The 17,398-nt window shown below is 40.5% G+C and overlaps 1 protein-coding gene across 1 annotated transcript in view; it reads right to left on the minus strand.

Annotated features, from left to right (window-relative positions):
- The window catches only part of RNF182 (ring finger protein 182), a 36,714-nt gene extending 21,204 nt beyond the window's left edge, over positions 1-15,510 (minus strand). Inside the window, exon 1 of the mRNA XM_054637762.2 lies at positions 14,961-15,510. The gene's annotated coding sequence lies outside the window, so the exon portion shown is untranslated. The remainder of the gene's footprint in view (positions 1-14,960) is intronic.
- Between the last annotated feature and the right edge of the window lie 1,888 nt (positions 15,511-17,398).

A 17,398-nucleotide genomic window follows, 5' to 3' on the forward strand; every position in this document is an offset into this window, starting at 1 on the left:
TGCAAAAAGCAGCATCCACTGTGAATCTGACTTTTTCACATCTCTGCAAACACCAACCACATAATTTGCAGCAAGTTAAAATAGACTTTTTTCCTTGGGCTTGGTTTCTTGACAGAAAGAATTCTCCGTGAAATTGATTAAAATCCAATTCTGCTCCAGAGTCAAATGATTGCAATATTACTTGAGAGCTTCTGAGCTCATATTTGTCCTTCTCTGCTTCTGGAGGACTCTTTCAGAAAGTGCACCCAAAGAAAGTGCACCCCGAGGAGCATTTCTCAGTAATTGTGGTGGATACATTTTGCAACAGTGAGTACATCTACACTTTAAACTGCAGCGCAGAGTTGATATAACTGAGAGGGATTCATAGTGGAACCAAGCTAGCCATAATAACACGCACTTCTGGATGAGTTAAATTAATCTGGCTTGTAGGAGAATCAGCCAGCCTCATGTACCATTTCCCACAACTATCATCCTGTGCTAATATGCTGAGCTTTGTCTACAACCTGTGCCAATATATCTTGCCTATCTGTAAGCCATCACCATAGAGTGTTAAGCTACAAAAAACTGCATTTTGAAATGTGATAGGAGATACCCTAAAGGACAGCAGAAGTTGTACCTTTCATTCTCAGATATGTCTGTTTGAACTGGATATCTGAGGATCAGTAACCATGGAAAATGGAGACTTTCATCTCTACTTACTAAAAAGTTTATGCAAATGTTGCTATTCACACGTCTGTCAGTGCTCCTCCACACAGATACCTTCCAAAGTTTTTTCCTGCACATAAACACCTTGTGTATATGAAGTGACAAGACTTGCAGTAGAAGGTTTGAGGAACTTAATTTTTATTATTTTCTCCCTGAAAAACAGGGAGAAAATAATGAAAATTATTTTTCTGAGTTTCTCCCAGACACTCTGGCTTCTGAGTGGGCTTCACAGAACACTGATATGTGGATATATCATAAGACAGAGGTGGATTAGGGGAGAAGCAGCTGCTTCAATAGTGAATTTTATGTTAAGTAGATTCACTAGACAGCCCTAGTGCCCATTTTGTTTTAATAATGAAGCATTCCTTGTCCACAGCAAAAGATGATATCATACTGTCTATGCTCAAATCTCTAGCTTTCAAGGATCCCAGTGAATTCTGTAAAATCAAAAGCTGTAAAATTCTGTAAAATCAAAATGGATTTTGATTCTGTAAAATCAAAATGCATTTTCACACATGCATTTATGGTATCCTACAGCAATAAAAGCATTCTCTCCTTTTTTGTCAGTGTGGTCACAAGTCTTTTGGCAAGAAAAATGGCAACACAGCATACGGATAATTCATTAGACAAAAAATCTCTTGTGTAAATCAAGAGTGATTCAACCAAACAAGTTGCAATGCTTACAAATATGTCAACAAATCACATTGGCTTCTCTTAAAAATCCCTTGTTTGAGATAAAAAGTAGTTTTCCTCTTGCTTTCCTTATGGTAGCCCGTAGGTCTAAAGATGTGCTAAGAAAAACTTTACTTGAGGGATTTGTTTGTCAAAACTTGTCACTGAGTTTACCTTGTAAAATGACAGCAGGAATTAAATCTTGGATGCAAACATTTTCTTAGGATGCACATGCAGGGCCTTTCTCAGGCAAAATGCTTATTTATTCGGTAACAAGGAGAAAGCTGGAAGAATTAAACTACTACTGTATGCTTTTCTTAATTGCTATTTCACAGGATACCTTTTTGATGTTTCTAATATTTGTTACTGCCTCATTTATTCAGTTCCTAAATCTGTAATCCCAGCTAAGGCAAAAGTCATACTGAATTGACTAGAAAACTGACACAACCATCAATTTTTCCTTGGCTCTGCTACCGAAAAAGAAAATAAATTTAATTGTCACATTATTAAATCTTGGAAACAACTTGTGCTTCATAATATATAACTCCAACCAGGGAACATCATCAGTAAACAACTATGATGGCATCTAGTCATTCATAAAAACCACAGGATACCGTTCCCTTCCCCAAAAAGATAAAGTTCTTTTAATACACTGGGTTATGCAGAAAGGAGCAGACAAGATCTCAAGGACACTGTTTATGAATACATGAATTGTGGCAGTCCCATTGGCAGGATATCAAGTCTGAAGGACTTACTGATTGAACATTATGTGAATGAAGTATTTGATACACTCACACAGACTCAGCATCACATCCAAAGGAGACACTGCAGCCTCAGATGTGTCTCATATTCTGTCAACACACCAGGTGGAACCACTGGCTTATTACATCAGTGGCTATGAAAGAACTGGAGATCCCACTCACCATCCATAGCAATCCTTAACCATTTCACACAGTAAGATTTTAACTCAGCTACTCAAGAGAAATTAACTAAAGCACTGCACATTAGTCTTTAAAACCTATAAGGCGTCTTACAGCAACACTTTAATAACCGTATCATTAAGCACAAGACCTAAATGGAGCAAAAAATGACCTTCAAAGTAAATGCTCACTATCTTTTCTCTCTTATACTTGTGCAAAGCCACTGGGCTCAATTCCACTGTGTTACTTTTGTTGCCTGAGTGCAACGGATCACAGAATATAATTTTTAAGATTATTACCTGAAAGTCTTGGGATCCTTACAGAGGAGAGTTGTGAATCAGAGAAAAGAGATTAGCAGTATGATGACTTGGAGAGACTTTGCTGTAGGGAGTGGAGAGAGAGCGCTAAGTGCATGCGAAGAAAATTTAGGAAAAAGCTTTCTAAATTAGCATGCTAAGGAAACACATCTGGAAGCGTGTACAGGGGGAGAAGGACTGAGTGGAATAAAACCAAGTTTGATACACAAGGTGAATTTGGGGGGGGGGGGGGATTTAAAAAAACCAGAATTATACACTTTAGGAAAATCGCCAAGAAAAGGCACAAGGGGGTTAGGGGGGAAGGGAAGCAATGGAAGTGTCTAGTCAGCTAGGCAAGTGTAGGTTACAAGGTGTATGTTACAAGTGACAGGAATCAAATTTTAAAAGTTTTAAGGCACAGAGAGTGGTGGGAGATGAGGAAAATGTGTGTTATACAAGAACAGATGATACAAAAATTTGGTAGTAATCTGAATATGAAAAGAAATGGAGTAATAAAATATACCTTTTGCTGCCCACCACACTGATGAGAATGAATGGGGATAAATAGTAATAGACTGATAGAACAGAAAGGTATTTGGGATCAAACTGTAGCTTTAGTGGTATTTTCACCACTAAAATAGCTACAGTGAAATAGCAAAGTTCAGGAGAAAGCTGTTTGATTTAGTTGTACATCCTTGAATTGTCAGACCACAACCATGAGAAATTTCATTTACAGAGAATTCATTTACAGAGAATTCTACTAAGGGTAAAGGCTGGTGGGGTTCACAGAAGATCCTTCAGTGTTTTTAAAGAAACTGTATTTTGTCAGACAAGTAGCAAACCAAAAGCACAACTCCTGGCCTGTGCTAGAGCTGACAGATGTGCCTGATTTTGAGTAACAAGCCTTCATTCTGTATGTCCAACAACATTGCAGCAGAGCTGAATGAGAGAGATTACTTGTGGCTCCAGCCTCATACAATCAGCTTAGCACCATAAAGAATGTGACAAGATGAGGTCTGCAAATTGCACAGTTCAGTCTGGGCACTGTATTTTTTTTTAAGTGGATACATAATCCTCATTGTTTGTGATTGATCCTGTCTCAGCCAACAACTGAGATGGCACTTCAATCCCAAGTCCCTGAAGTTCAGAGGTTTACAGCCTTCTGATCAGACAGATACACTGAATGAAATTTTTTCTAGTGCAAGATTATTTAAAACTAATTTTATCCTCAGAAATGCCTTTTTTTTTTTTGTACCTAAGTTACTTAAAACCATTTTTAAAAAACAAAGCGTGGGTAGTTCAAACCAATGAAGATAAAAGGGTAAGATTTAAGAAATTACCATAAACCTATATTATACTAATCTTATGACCTGTGCAGTGAAGTTCATGGAACATACTACTGCTTTCAAGTGGCAGAACTACAGAACAATTTACATTGGAAGGAACCTCTGGAAATCATCTGGTTTGAACCTCACATCCTGAAAAGTCCAGAAGACAATATTGCAGTACTGTGTACCAAGAACTTAGAAGAGCTCAGTGTGAAATCTTAAGGAATGGGAGGGTGCTGATCACACACCAAACCACGCACTCACAAAGCACCCAGACACAGGTAACCAAAAGTCTGTTCAGCATTGATAATGGAGATACAATGGTACCAATGATACCATTGATAATGGAGTGACGTGGTGAAGAGGACATGCCTCATCCTCATTTTTATGTTGGCAAACACATGCTGCTGCTGGATGTGCATTTCTGTTGTCTTCAGACAACAAACAGCAAACAATCTATTCTTCCCACCCACTTCTGTGAGTCATCGGGCTTTACTCACTGTCTCCTGAAGTGGGTGTCCTTGGAAGGTCACTTGGATGTGCGCTGTTATCTCCATGACCTCATCTGGGTGCCATTCTCACTGTCCTTCTCTCATGGTCACTTTGGGGCTTCTACACCCCTTCAATCCCATTCTCACCAAGGTGCCCACTACACTTCTCAACAAAAGCAGAGACAGGTCTGAAGGGCCTTGTCCATTTGAGCATTATGAACCCTCCCCATGCTGGAGGGTCCACAAAGCCCCCAGGCAGTGACTCTCAGTGAGGAATGTAGTTTTATTTCAACCACCCATGAACTGCACTATCAAATAAAGATAAAATTTATATGTATACATTTTAACAGGAACATTCACATTTCCAAGTATTTTTCTTTATAATATATATCGTCTTTGATTGTTCTGATTTTCAAAAGCAGGTCTAACACACAGTGCATTTTCCAGCAAGTGTTAAAAAGGAGAGAGTGTGTTGTTTTACTCACTATGCTTCTACACTTATTAATTTATTATTATCTATTCAAGAAAATGCATAGATAAAAGCTGAAATTGTAATTTTCACATTGAAAATGAGCACTAGTATCTCTTCATTAAAAGAAACCACATCAGATAGAATATTGTTGCTAGTGATTGTTGTTCAACTGGAATAAAACACTGCATTTCTGAAAATGCAAAAAACAAAAAAAAAGAAGTGAAAAAAAAAAAAGAAAGTGGAAATCCGAGGCCAGGTTGGATAGGGCTTTGAACAACCTGGTCTAGTGGACAATGTCCCTGACCTCGGCATGAGGGTTGAAACTTGATGATCTCTGAATTCCCCTCCAAACCAAAACATTCTATGATTCCATGAAAAATAGCTCAATATATTTCTTTAAACATTATGTTAATAGATTAATGCTTTAATCTACTAATATACAATATATTGTACATATACAATATGTATGTGTACAATAATGTTTAGCTGGATAATTTTATCTGATATTTGAAGAAAGTAATTCAGTCATAGCTGTCCTCTACTTGAAAGGGAGTGACACACACATACAAACACAGACATTCCCTGCCTTTAAGCCCACTTAAATACAAGATGTCTCTATTGAAAAGTTGATTCAAGACTGAAGAAAAGAAAGATTTAACAGAATTATCAGGGAGTTACTGAAATAAAAGAGAAGCTTTGTTTAAACAATTTAAAGCTGGGGCACAATGGCATTATCACAATGCTGAGTATTAATTATTATGTTTGCTCTTTCCGGCCTGTCACAATGATGAACAATAATGATAGCACAATGTGAGATATTCACCATTTAGCTAATTCTCACAGTCTAGGCAGGGGATCAAATAAGTTTCTATACTGTCTATTCCTTAACAATGGCCCTTTTTGGTTCCAGTGTAACTGAAAGAAACCCAAAAATTGGTGTGACCTGTGCATATCTTCCTTGTCATATCCCAGTGCCTAAAAGCCAGCTGCAGGAACACAACAACTTAACTTCAGTCTTTCCAGTGCAGCTGGCACTCTGGAGAGGCAGAGCAGAGATCTAGGACTCAGTTCCCTTTCTCTCAGACTTGCAGCAGACAGAAAAATCAGAGAAAAAAAAAATTAACCGAGTTTCATGGACATCTGGAGCTGTATGCAAGATGTGAGCTTTGTTAAGTGTCCTCCCTGGAACTAGTGGGTTGAGCTGAACAGACCCCCAATATTTACCCACTTCCTTTCAACATAATTCCCTGTGGTTTCCCCATTATCACTTTGCTCATCAGTGAATGTATGATGCTTGCTGTTTGCTGCCTAGCACACTGCATTTCTTTTTGCAAATGGATGAATAACCATTCATATCTCTGACTAGAGTCTTTCTTTTGCTAGAGATATGCAACTGGATGTGTGTGAGGCAGCTGCTCAGTATTTGTGTGCCAGTCTGACTGGTCCAGTATGTCATGGTGGACAGATGACGTCAGTTCTGGAGCTGGCAGCACAGGAACTGGGCCACTGCTTAGTGCTATGAATGCTGATGAAATTGCCTTCCCAAGATTTGTTTCTTCTCTCAGAACAATAATGTCTTGCAATATATGGGTTCAGTTTGATTTTTTTTTCAGGCTTTGCCCATTGTCTAAGAGCTCTGCACGCCTTCAGTGTATTCTCTAGAAAATTTGGTACAAACATTGCAGTGTGTCTGGTAGTGCAAAATTAGGTATTTTAACAGGCATACTGCCAGAGAAGAAATTTCTTCTCATACACATGCCAGTGCAGAAATTCCACTTGTAATTAATATTTCTTCCTGGAAGACCCCTATCATCCATCTTCCCCACCATAAAAAAGCACAAGCCAAAACAAACAAAAACCCCTGCAAAACACATCAAACCACTCCAATCCATTGAGACTCAAAACTGATTCCAAATACTATGATCTCCTTCTTTGGAATTTTCTGACATACCCTACTTGTTGCACTGTCGTCTGTTTAGACACTATATTTTGCACAGTAAAATCTGTGTTACTGTGTCTTGTTCGCAAAAGTTATTGCTAATATTTTAACAGCAAATAATGAGCCTAATCCATCAGCTATATGCATTGCTATAACACACACATATGCATTTGAATTTTAAATTTTATGAATATACAAACATAAAAGCAAGTGTTCATTGAAATCGACCCGTATCAACCCTCCAAACATTCCCAGACAAAAGCAACTCTTCAAACATGATCAAAGGAGCTCTGGACCAGCAGCAATGGAGTGATATGAGCTTCACTTTTCAATACAGACAGCCACGTGCTGATCATTGCATATTTTTTATTTCCCAGTATTTACTATTTATCATAGCTTTATTTCATGCCTCTTTTTACTCTTTATCTGTGCTTCAGTTGACATAGCTAATGCGTGAGCAGCAAAATAAAACACACAGGGTAACTCTTTGAAACAAAAAAACCTCTTTAAAAAGAGATCTTAACTCTTTTAAAAAACAAGATCTTTAACTCTTAAAAAAAAATCTGTTTCAGTGAGGCTGGCTTTTTTGCACACAGACAGACAAGACTGTAAGCGGAATAAAAGAGGGAAAAAGCTAAGCATAAGGATATAACACTGCTAGTGAAAGAAATGCAGAGTAAAACAGTAAAAAGGAGGAGGCATCAAGTATGCAGCAGGATTGTTTATTACAAGTTCCTATTTTACAGTGAATGGATAGATAATTCTGGTTTGGACACCTGCACAGAATTATGTCCACAGTTGCACTTTACTGATCATACTGTGTGAAATTGTTTCTCTTCTTTGAGCAAAAGGCAAACAAAAGGTTACAGGGATGAATGTGTTTGTAAAGTAATCTGCATCACTGGATGCAGAAAATTTCCACACCTGTATCTATGATGTCAATTTATACCCTTGGTCTGTCTGGCAAATATAAATATACATGTTCATATATATGCATAATTTAAAATACTTTAGCTGTCTTGAGAAGGTACCATGTATAAATGTGTGTGCATGCACGTGTGTGTGCATGTTCTAGAACTAGAGAAAAGCTGTTACCCTCTCAAGATACCTACAGAATTTCAAATACACACACATGCACTATATCAGCTATTTGTAAAATGACAAACAGTGAGTGAAGCATCCTGTTAATGTTATTAAAACTGAAAATTAATTATAAGACTGGTACAACTGACATTTCTCTTCATGAATAATTTTACTTTACTGAAACAGAAAATAGATAGGCCACTTAATTTTTAAAAGGGCATAAAGTTCAGAAGGCTGTTCAATCTATTCATAGCCATACCTGAATACCAAAACTGCACTCTAAATGAGCCACCCCAGAAAGTTTCTTTCTATGCATTTTTTTTTGCCATTCCTCCCTCCTCTCAGTCCCAAAGTCAATGAGAATTCATATTTTAATAAATCTGTGTCAATATGCATTAGTGAAGCCTTACATTTACACTGATGAACACACAGAGAACTGTCCTTAGAGTCTAAAAACCACACTTCAACATGAAGCAGATGTGTTGGCCATCTTGCAATAAATTCATAAAAAGAATCTTCTTAAATGCTGTCATTAGCACAGCACACTACTTTGGAACAAGCTGTCTTGGGAGGTATACCAGGAGAAGGAAGGCAGATATCACTGCACCCAGTGATATCTCTATTTTGATAGCCTTCTCCATTCTAGGCTAACAAAATGCTTTTAACTTGCCTGTCAGGTGGCATAGTTGAGCAAAGCAGTCATGTAAGAAAGTTTCATTAATCCTTAAGACACAAATAACACAAAATTTACTGGAAACTCGGTTCACTTGGGATTTTTGTGGGATTTATCAATATGCAGTATTATTACTTCACCTTCACATCACCCGCACACCATTTGTTTTCAGTTCTGACTTGCTCTTTCCAAGTCTTGTAAGAGCTGTTTCTCTATTTCCCCATCCAAAAAAAAAAAGCATCCTTCTTCAGATCCCTACCAGAGCACATGTACAATCCCTGTATGCTTAAGTTCCAGTGAAAGTAGCTGTATGGTTAAGTGTGATCCTATTGTCTTAAGAGGATAATTTATATTCTAGATTATGATTTTGCTAAATACAACAATTAAACCAGAAGTGTGGTGCTTCAGAAAGCATTTTGGTGAGCTTCCAGGGACTTACCTGCCAGCTGCCAAGCTGGCTTAGAGCTCTAGGCTCAATCTATTCACCCATCCATCACCAAAGGGTCTGAATGACTGATAACAAAAACAGATGATTCATTGTTGGTATGCTTTCTGTTCCCTCTTTGCCCTATGGAAGACATGGCATTTTAAGATTAAGGTTGATATTTCAGGCTAAGACAAACTTATAATATAAAGAGGGCAGTTTTTATATTACTGGATAGATACTTGTTCCTAATTTTTAGAACACAGAGAGGGCCAAAAATTAATTTTTTCATTGTTAACTGATCTTGAAATGAGCAGGTACCAATGCCTATCAACCTGAGTGTAAATACTGTCCCAAGATGTTCTCCCTTTTTAGTCTTTTTAGATAGATCTGACAAGTAAGATAATATTTCATTTCCATTGACTTAACAAGTGTTATTCAAGGTGTTGACCTTGAATTTAATAGCACAAACATCAGGGACTTATCTCAGAGGCCCATTAGAAGGAAAAGACAACTTTAGGTCTGCTGTGGTGATGCCAGAGAAGAAAGGAGAAATACATTAGAATCTTGAAAAGCACAGAGAGCACTTCCACCAAACAACTTTGCTCAAGTGATACAAATAAAATGAGGCATGAATACACAAAAAAAAAGCTCTTCTCTTTAACATTTAAGTACTTGCTAGCTGCATTATTAGTGTATGAGATTACTGTAGAAAAAGCTTTGCCTATTCAGGTAAACTGCATACCTAATTCACACTGTGAATACAGAATCATAGATTGGAACAGTTTTGGTTGGAATGTACCTTTAAAGGTCATCTAGTCCAACCCCCCTGTAATGAGCAGAGACATAGAGAAGTCACAAAGACAAATGATCTGAGTGTGAGATCTTTGCAACATGAATTTAGCAACATGGGAGGGAAACACAGCTGAGATACCTTTACCTTTTTGGCAGTGGTGGGAGTCAAACTAAGGTATTTTGCACAGTCACAATGTTCACAATCTTTATAGGATTATGAGCAGTTTGGACAGTTTCTCACAGGAACAGTGAGACAGTCACAAAAAAAATATTCAGGAGCTGAATAAATCTCCTTCAAGGGAAAGCTTAAAAGAGCTCAATCTGTTTAGTTTGTCAGAGAATGAGAGGCAACTTGATTACAGGAATAAGCATGAGCTACAAAAGTGCTCTTTGATTCAGTGGACACAGTAAAATATCTGTAATATACTGAAAGCAAATCCAAGTACTAGAGCATTACAAAACATCAGCATTCCACTGAATATATATTTTACAATACAGTTTTAGTCATAAAATTACTCATCATTTTCTTCCACAGGAAGCTTCACTGAGTTTGCAGTATAGTCGGCAGTTATTTAATGATTTTTTGGTTTATTCTCATTGTATAATTTGTGGCCCTGCAATTCACTTATTGTACCATTTGAACCTAGCACCAAACAGTACTGTTTATTTTTTTAACTTTCATTTAGCTGTCACTTTAACGGCATAGAAGTGTAATTCAGTGAACTGAAAGATACAGGAAGATAAAAGCCCTCATTACACACACGTTATACAACACTCCACCTGGTGATTCAAACACTACTCAAAATTTCTGCTTAAGATATTTATAAAATTCTAGCCGAATAAACTAAATATTTTCAATATTGGTAGAAACACTGGTAAGCCTTTTAAAGCTTTTTTTGAGAATTACTTGTAGGAATTGTTTAAAGAGTGGAAAGCCAGTATCAGCTTGAGTTTTGAGTATGTTGGTTTTTAACAGAGAATATTTCTGTGGAAGTATTCTGTGGAAATACTCCAGGTCTCCCTATTATGTATTGGGAGGCAAATGGCATCTGCAAGTTCTTGGTAAACACCTGCACTGTAGCTCCTCAGTGGTCAAGCCATACTTTCACATAAAGCTACTCCACAGCAGAAGCTTCAAGGTCAGATACTTTTTCAAGCAGAGTCTGATCAGGTCACTGTTTGTGAGTCACCAAGGGGGGAATATTTTCTTTCTGTTCACAGGAGAACATCTCCTGCCTGAGTACAGACTGGCTATCCATCTGAAATGGGAGTTTTCTTTCTTTGCCATGTGCTGCCTGCCAAGATCAGTTCCCCTGCCTGGAACAACACCTGCCCTGAAACTATTATGGAAAGGTTTGGGTTTTCTGACCAACACCTTCTGGATATGGCCAACACAGCCTTAAAGGCTTACAAAGGGGGGCTAAAAGAAGCCTTCAGCCCTGAGCTGGGCCATCTGCTGGGAGGAATTGATGCACACACCCTAACACCAGATTTTCCTGTCCCAGTCCGAGTCATGTCTCAACCTGACTCCTCATACCAGTCCCAGGTAACCCTCCCACCATGCCCGTTGACTCCAGGGCCAAGTCTGCATCATGGGCTACACATCAGCTCCCACCCCCTTCTTCTCACTACAGCCCCATACACCAACAGGTTTCCTTACAGTTATTCTCAAAACCAGATTGTCACACTGCTTTCTTTTCTACAAGGCCACCTTTCTGCAAGGTAACTTGCAGAAAGGAATTGCTTGGGCAATTCCAAGCTGCTGTAGAAAAGCTAGGAGATAAGACAGTCTGTCCCTATTCCTTTCTCCAATTTCTGAACTACCACTAGTGGTGGTAATCTTTATAGATGTTATTTTCAAAATGCAATATATACAAAACATTTGTGAACCTGAGTCTTTCAGAGAACTACAGCTTTGTAACGCTTTGGCTAAATTTCTTGGAAATGGCAAGAGAGATCAGACAGAACCTAAATGGATTTGAAGTCTCTGCTCAATGCTTTAGAGATGCTGGAACATCTCATCTTTTCATGCTATCTGGACTAAACTTAAAGTGCTGCTGAGTTATTTCAACTTCTACTGAAGTATCCATTCATTGGAAAAAATAAAATAGGAAAAGGAAAGTTGTGTTGAATTATGGCATTTATTGTGCTTAAAATGCTGTGCTGCATCATCTGCAGGAAAAAACATTTTGAATGAAACACACAGGATTTGGTTTTAAAAAGCGTAGAGCTGTAGTAGGTTAAAAGCTGCACATCTTGTACTTCTTGATTTGTCTTTGCAAATGAATTTTAAACCTAAGGTACATTTTGAAGAGGCCTGAGCTCTTTGCAGTTTATCACAGCATTTTCACACTCGCAGATGTTTTGTTTTTACTAGAAAGTCACAATTATCTTATGTTACAGTGTGATACATAAGGTACACATCTGGTCATACTATATTACTGTCAGAACAGTAGTTTATATTGGACAGGCACTGCTTCAGCACACAATGTGTGCAAAGGCCACAGGAGAATTTCCTGAGCTTTGCTCTCCAAGGATCCCTAGTACTCCTTAGCAACCTTGCTGGGAGGACTGAAATCACAGCCTCCAGGCAGCAGGTGCTAAGTCTCCCTGTACACTTGAAAGAGCTGCTGGCTACAGCAAGCACATGTACATCTCTCCAGAAAAAATATTTAACAGCAAGTCATCAAACTAGGATATAGATAAAAATATTAAGACTGAACACAGCAAGAGGAATAGCGGCAAGCAGACTCCTGCAGTGGCCTTATACCAAGGCACAGAGTGCACAGACTTAGATGATGCTTTTCAAGAAAATTTGACAACAGGCTTCCTAAAAACCTAGTCTAGACTGAGGAGCACCAGAAAGGTGTGAAATGACAGTCTGAGGGACTGTGATCTAATGGCTAGAACTGTTGACCACTAGAAGCCCTTATGCATGTCAGGCTATTTTATGGGGTGTATTATCTGTGCTGAACTACTGCATTCTTTCCTGGTACTGCCTCAACTACTACATTTTTTCCACTGATAAACATTGTCTAGTGGAGTTTGCAATTGTTCCACAAGGAACAATTTTGGGACTGAAATGTCACAAGGCAGCAAAACCATAAATATTTTGCTTATCCCTTTCACTTTTAAGGCAAGATATTGAGTTCTGATGCTTCTCATTCTCTGCCATGCAGTTATGGGAGTAGAAGTGTCCAGGCCCTTATTATACAGCTGACCTTTTATTTCCTGCAAGTGCATTCAATTTCAGGTAGTCCACAGTGTGGTCTTGAAATGCTATTTTCCATCATGCTAAACTAATCTGAGGTTTACATTTTTACACATTTTATGAACTCAAGAGTTTGCTCTCCAGTGCTGCATGAAAAACAGAGGTCATTCAGAAGGTTATAACTCAGCAAAACAACTGTTGTGACACTGTTGAAAGAAGAGAAGGACAACCAATTATAAACACTGGGGAAACCACTGCAATCCACATATCTAAGAAATTCCACTCTTTTATCTTTTTTTTTGTGACTAATGTTTCTAAAAGAAAACCCCTAGAATTCCAGTCCACATATTATTATTATAATACTGATTTAAATGTTGTATTGAGGAAAGTTTAAACTTGATCAACACACATTTAAAACTTCATTTTATTTATACATCTCTTGCAAGAGAAGTCTGTCTCCATTTTCTTTTCTACTTGTATTCATGATTGCTGATGAACTGTATCTTCTCTTTCCACTGTTTTCACATCATTTACCTAATGGTACAGGTAGCTCCACTTTTCACTCAGCATTTCATTTATACACTTCTCAAACTTCTTCCAGTCAATTCTTAGCCTTTGAGGTTTGATACCACATTTGATATTACATTATGTATAGTGTTTTCAATCTCAAATAATCTGATATTTAGATTACATATTACTTAAAATGTCAGTTCTTGTCCACCTACTCAATAACTATGTCCTCAGTCACCGTGTCCTCATCTCATGTACTATTTCCCTTTTTACCCTTGTTCACAGCCAGGAAGATTCCCATCTTGAACGTGCTGCTGGCTGCTTACATGTCACAGCACAATTTTGCTTTGGCCCACGATCTCGTTTATTTCCTAAATCACTCAGCAATGAACAACGACTGCTCCCTAGGACCTCATCATGCGGGGTCAGCCTTCTTTCATCATCAGGAAGTTCCTTTGAATTTTAAACTTCTGCAGAAACCCGTGTCTATTCACACAGTCACTACCATTCGGATGCTATTGATTACAGTCACCACAAGCATTGCTCAGGCTAATGACCTGCTAATGACCTTCCCATCCAGTCTGACATTCGTATCTCAGGAGGTGAAGACGCTTATTCGTGCCTAACCTTGGCCGCCCAAGACAAGCAAACGTTTGTCACCTCTACCATCTTAGCCTTCTGACTCGGAAAGCTACACTCATTTTACCTAAAACCTTTCCGTACACTTACTCCTAAAAACAAGCAGTAATTGTCTTGTTTACTCTACAACACCAATCCTTTACATCTTTGCTGGTTTTTTTTTTTTTTTTTTTTTTTTTTTAACTCAGTAGCGCATTTTAAGCCTATCACCCTATTCATCATTACTTTATAAACCTGAAGAAACGAAACTCTGTAACCCGTAAATTTCGAGGGGGGGGGGTGTCATATTTTTTACAACAACAACAACAGCAGCGAAATTATCAGTATTACTATGAAGGGGTAACCGTAAGGACGAGGAGCAGCGCTGTCCCCGGCGGAGAGGGGCGAGCCGAGCCCACCGGTTGCCACCCGGGGCGCGGAGCCCGCCCGTGCCGGCGCCTCCCCGGCAGCCGGGGGGTACCCGAGGGCAGCCGGGGGGTACCCGGGGCAGCCGGGGGGTACCCGGGGCAGCCGGGGGGTACCCGAGGGCAGCCGCCCCGTCCCGGTGCCCGCGGGAAGGGGCACCCGGGGCGCACCTGCGGCAGCCCTCCCGCAGTCCTCCCCTCTGTCCCTCGGCTGACACAGGGGCGAGCGCGCGGAAGGACGGACGGACAGACGGACGGACGGACGGATGTCGCCCCCTTTCCCCGCGGCCGCCGCTGGACCCGCGGGGAGCCGCTGTCCCTCCTGAAGCCGCCCCCCGGCGGCAGCAGCGCCCGGCCCGGCCCGGCCCGGCCGGGGGCGGGCACCCCTCGCTCCGTACCTGTCGGGTGTCCTCGGCAGCGGCAGCCGCTTCCCCCCGCAGCCCCGGCGCGGCAGCGGGCGGCCGCTTTGTTACTACTCGGAAGAGCCGCGGCTCAGCGCCGTCGCTATAGAAACTGGCTGCGCCTCGAAGAGACACCGGCGAGTGGCGGGAGGGAGGCGGGAGCCGGGCGGAGGTGTGGGGTGAGGAGCGAGCCGTTCATTCAGGAATATCCTGGCCTTTTCCTCCTCCTCCTCCGCCTGCAGCCGGCCCCCGGCACCGCCCAGCCCGGCCGGAGGTTGGGAGGACGCCTCGCCGCCCTCACCTCGGCTGCATCCTCGGACTAGGATGTGGTATCTCGGCTCAGAGCATCCCCGTCCCGGCTCTCCGCCTCCTCTGGGAGACTTGTCCCCAAAACACACGCAGAGGTACATTCGCACTCCGAGAAGGGATCCCACGGCAGCAGGGACCCAGGGAGCACCCATGACACGAAATAACCATGGGAGCTGACCTGCACTCTCACTGCTGCCCTCCTGCCTTTGCAGTTTGTTTGGTCCCACAAAAACCCCACAAAGCCCCGACCAAATTTTTAACAACAGTTTTTCATTTTGTGAAAGTGGTTTAGCTCCACATCCTCAGGTGATGAATTGCTTTTGTGTGGGAACTTGCTTCTGGGACCCCTCTGGACAGCAGCTCATGATCCAAGGGTGCCACGGGGTTTTTCTGCAGAGCATTTAGTGTTATGCAGCAGGTCCTAAGGGTTGAGGAGCTGAAGCACTTGTCCTGTGTGTTGCAAACAGGAAGGTAAGCATGGGTGATTGGAAGGAAGAGGAGGGAAAGGCTGAAAATGGATTAGGGTGAAGTAGCCCGGTATGTGGGGGATATCATTGTGTCCTGACATGTTTGAGATTTAGGGTTATCCTGAGTCTGGGGAGTGGCATGTTTTCCTACAGCAACAGCCTATGGTGCGTCAGGGACGCCCATCTTCACATCCTTCTCCCTGCTTGACATGACTGACAAAAGCTGAGGCAGTTCCTCCGTTCTTCTTCGTTTCCTCCTCCTGCACTGAAGGCTCAGCGGTATCGGCTTGTTGGATCTATCCTCTCCTAATTTCTCTGCCTGAAACATTCTTATTCTCTCAATAGTAGTAAAGTTGACAAAACATCCTTCGAAGTGCAAGATGGATCTCCCCTTTTCTCTTTCCCTGGTTTGTACTGATTAAATTGGACTTTCCGAGTTTGCCACACAGAAGAAGCCTAACATGGAAGGAGCAACTTGGAGGCTGCATTATCCATCTCAGCTACTGCCAAGCTACAGGGGATGACTATTAAGTATCCACACTGCAAGTCACTGTGAGCTGATGAATCTGTGCCAAGAGCTGCTGGCACACTGCAGAAAATACTCTTTATGAAGAGTTTGCCAAAGACAAGAAAGACCCCCACAGGAGCTCTTCACAAAGCAGCCCAGCTTACAGCAGAGCTGCTGGCAGGCCATCACACAGCCAAATGACAATGGTGGCACAAATGAGGGAGAGAGAAGGTTGGGTATGAAAGACAGGGGCTCACCACACATTTATCTACCTAATTTGCATGCTAAATACCAATTCAAGAGTTAAAAAAGAAGAAAAAAAGTAATATAAATCCAGCCAGGGCAGAGCAAAGCTTATTTTTTGTTTGTTTGTTTGTTCTACCTTACAGTGAATTTGCTTGCTTTGAGGAGGAAAAAGTAACACTAGAGAAGTGAAAGATCTGCAGTATCCTGGATCTCATAGCATAGGAGAAATTCTGCCTATTTTATCTGATATAAAAGGGTGCTCAGATCCTTTTAATCAAATGGAATGTCAATATTCATAATAGATATGATTTCAAAAAAACCTCAAAACCCAAAAACCCTCTAAAAACTGGAAAGCATTTCATAATCTAAATTCTTTTGGAAGAGTGTAGAATGCTTTTTAACAAGATACATTTAGAAAAGAAAGCTGAGCAATGAAAATGTTGCTAAAAGAAATGGTCATTATTTTGACAGCGAGAAAGCAAGGCTGTTGCTATAATGCCTATTCATTTTTCTTACAAAATAAATTCATAACACTTTCTCCCAGGTGGAAACAGGAAGGGACAGAAAAATGGTAGGAAAGGCATGCTTACTATCTTGCCTTCACTAATACAAAGGACCTGAGTACTGATATCCTTTCATGTGTTCCTGGGGCTTTTAATCATCAATGCAGTTTTACACACAAGCTTTTAAACACTTCCCTCTCCAGGCTGACGGTAAAGAATAGCATTTCCAGAAGGAGCAGTTGAGACAATTGAGTGATATTTTAAAGGATTTACAGGAAAACTTAATTGGACATGTCTTAGCATTTTTCAGATATCCATGCCATCTAGATCATTTTTCCTATCGAGGTTGCAATGATATTTTACTCACAGCGATGAGCCATTTTTGTAGATGGACAGATGGAC

Source organism: Agelaius phoeniceus, chromosome 1, assembly GCF_051311805.1.
Source record: "Agelaius phoeniceus isolate bAgePho1 chromosome 1, bAgePho1.hap1, whole genome shotgun sequence".
Classification (NCBI taxonomy): domain Eukaryota; kingdom Metazoa; phylum Chordata; class Aves; order Passeriformes; family Icteridae; genus Agelaius; species Agelaius phoeniceus.